General features: G+C 48.3%; 1 pseudogene; it reads left to right on the top strand.

The window, feature by feature from the left end:
* Positions 1-264: 264 nt before the first annotated feature.
* Positions 265-1,992, top strand: LOC139358945 (KH domain-containing RNA-binding protein QKI-like; annotated as a pseudogene).
* Positions 1,993-3,360: the final 1,368 nt, after the last annotated feature.

The raw sequence follows: 3,360 nt of genomic DNA, 5'->3' as shown, positions 1-3,360 counted from the left end.
CGACCCGCGACCCGCGCACACACTGAGTCAGCCGAGACCCGCCTCCCGCCCGCCTGCAGGCCTCGTGAGGGAGGCGCAGAGCTGGGCGGCCTAGAGCGGTGGCGGCCGGGAGTGCGTCGGGCCCGGGCGGAAAGTGAGGCGGGCAAGCGCGCGGTGCCGGCAGCCCCCGGGGACTAGGCGCGGGAGCAGGGGCGGAGTGGGTTGCGGCAGGGGCTTGCCCCCGCCCCTCCCTCCTCTCCGGCGGCGGGAGACGGAGTGACCTGCAGAGCCTGGAATGTGGCCGTGGAAATGGAAACCATGGAGAGGCCGAAGCCCACCTCAGATTACCTGATGCAGCTGAAGAACGACAAGAAGCTTATGAGCAACCTGCCCATTCTGTGGGATCTTCAACCACCTTGAGCAGAGACTGAGATCTGGAGCGTTTGTGACTTGCCTGTGTCTGGAGACAAGTTGGCAGCAGAGCTGGAGCAAGACACTTGCTTCTCCCCTCTGTTCCATTTTGTGGCGTGTCTCCACAAGGGGAATTGGAGGGAAAAACCTGGAATATTTCCATATGCTAAAAAGCTGCTGCTGTTGCCTCAAGTTGTGAAGAAATGAGCAGAGTACGGAAAGACATGGACAATGACACATTGAATGGCAGTACAGAGAAAAGGAGTGTAGAATTGCCTGATGCTGTGGGACCTATTGTGCAGTTACAAGAGAAACTATGTGCCTGTAGAAGAATACGCAGATTTTAATTTTGTTGGGAGAATCCTTGGACCTAGAGGACTTACGGTCAAATAGCTTGAAGCAGAAACCGGATGTAAAATCATAGTCTGAGGCAAAGGTTCAATGGGGGATATAAAAAACGAGGAGCGGCTGGGCGCGGTGGCTCACGCCTGTAATCCCAGCACTGTGGGAGGTCAAGGCGGGTGGATCACGAGGTCAGGAGTTCAAGACCAGCCTGGCCCAGATGGTGAAACCCCGTCTCTACTAAAAATACGAAAATTAGCTGGGCATGGTGGCGGGCTTCTGTAATCCCAGCTACTCGGGAGGCTAAGGCAGAGAACTGCTCGAACCCGGGAGTTGGAGGTTGCAGTGAGTCGAGATTGTGCCACTGCACTCCAGCCTGGGTGACAGAGCGAGACTCCATCTGAAACAAACAAACAAACAAACAAACAAAGGAGGAGCAAAATAGAGGCAAGCCCAATTGGGAGCACCTAAATAAAGAGTAAATGTACTAATCACTGTGGAAAATGCTCAGAACAGAGCAGAAGTCAAATTGAAGAGAGCAGTTGAAGAAGTGAAGAAATTATTGGTACCTGCAGCCGAAAGAGAAGACAGTCTAAAGAAGATGCAGCTGATGGAGCTTGCGATTCTGAATGGCACCTACAGAGATGCCAACATTAAATCACCAGCCCTTGCCTTTTCTCTTGCAGCAACAGCCCAGGCTGCTCCAAGGATCATTACTGGGCCTGCTCCGGTTCTCCCACCAGCTGCTCTGCCTACTCCTACACCAGCTGACCCTACCCTAATGCCTTTGATCAGACAAATACAGACCACTGTCATGCCAAACGAAATTCCTCACCCAACTGCAATAGTTCCTCGAGGGCCCGAAGCTGGTTTAATCTATACACCCTATGAGTACCCCTACACATTGGCAGCAGCTACATTAATCCTTGAGTATCCTATTGAACCTAGTGATGTATTAAGTACGGTGGCTACTAAAGTTCGAAGGCATGATATGTGTGTCCGTCCTTACCAAAGTATTGTGACCGCAGACCGAGCTGCCACTGGCAAGTAACCTATGACCTTCTGACCTCTGAACTCTTCACCCAATGATGACCTGACCATGCCTGCCTGCTGATCAGTTAACTGGTCATCGCCTTTGCTTGCCTGTCCTTGGTGCAGCGAGCTGAGGCACTTGTCTGTGTGTCTTACCATCTAACCAAACAAAAGACAAAGGAATTGTTGTCCTCCAACTCAGCTTTTTTTTTTTTTTTTTTTTTCTTGTTTGGGTGAACCTGCACTGAATAGCAGTAAAGGAATAAACCCTAATTCATCCCACAGCACCAATCATCTTTTAAGATCCCACCCTAAGCGAATGGTAGGAAGGCCTCTCTTAAGAAGGGGAGACAGATGGCCCTTGGCTAAATGGCAGAGGCAGTTACTGTGAAAGACTTCTAGGAATCTTTTTCTTCTCATAGCAAAGTCAAAGCTGTCTCTGAATGTGCTGTGTGATGTTGCATCATGCATGAACCTTCGGTCAGAGATATCACTAGTGAAGTGATTTCAAAAAGTATTCAAAATTCGATAGGCTGTTTAGTCACTACAGTGCCCTCAAAGGGCAGAAGTTGCAGCCTTTTTTATATTGCCTGCCAAAATTTGAAGTATTAGAAGAAAGTGTGCCATGAGAGAAAAACCTAAGGAGTTTTGAAAAGTAGTGCAAGTAACAAAACTGCAATACTACTTTTAAAAAGATAAATATCTGAGTTAAAATTACTAAATCTTTATTTTATACCTTCTAAAAAAAATATGAGAGGCCGGGCGCGGTGGCTCACGCCTGTAATCTCAGCACTTTGGGAAGCCAAGGCAGGCGGATCACGAGGTCAGGAGATCCAAGACCATCCTGGCTAACATGGTGAAACCCTGTCTCTACTAAAAATACAAAAAATCAGCCAGGCATGATGGCAGGTGCCTGTAGTCCCAGCTACTTGGGAGGCTGAGGCAGGAGAATGGGGTGAACCCGGGAGATGGAGCTTGCAGTGAGCCAAGATCGCACCACTGCGCTCCAGACTAAGCGACAGAGCCAGACTCTGTCTCAAAAAAAAAAAAAAAAAAAAAAAAAAAAAGAGAACAAGGTACATGCATTATGTGTCGCATGTCACATTACTGAGCAAACTGTTCAAGCATTTTTTTAAAACCTCCCTGTATAGAAAAAAATCATTAAGGATGTAAAAGCCATGCTTGCCTATTTGCTGTATACACGTAATGAAATTGTAGATGAAGTGTAGTGCATTGAAACAAATGAACGAAAAGTAGATACTTTTATTATACAAGGGTACTGGTGCAGAAAATATATATATATTTTTGGAAATATAGCTTTTTTTTTTTTTTTTCTTTTGAGTCGGAGTCTCGCTCTGTCACCCAGGCTAGAGTGCAGTGGCGTGATCTCGGCTCACTACAAGCTCCGGCTCCCGGGTTCACGCCGTTCTCCTGCCTCAGCTTCCCGAGTAGCTGGGACTATAGGCGCCCGCCACCGCGCCTGGCTAATTTTTTTGTATTTTTAGTAGAGACAGGGTTTCACCGTGTTAGCCAGGATGGTCTGGATCTCCTGACCTAGTGATCCGACCGCTTCGGCCTCCCAAAGTGCTGGGATTA

This window comes from Macaca nemestrina, chromosome 15, assembly GCF_043159975.1.
Source record: "Macaca nemestrina isolate mMacNem1 chromosome 15, mMacNem.hap1, whole genome shotgun sequence".
NCBI lineage: Eukaryota > Metazoa > Chordata > Mammalia > Primates > Cercopithecidae > Macaca > Macaca nemestrina.
Note: the sequence above shows the minus strand (reverse complement) of the source record. Positions and strands in the feature narration are given on the sequence as shown.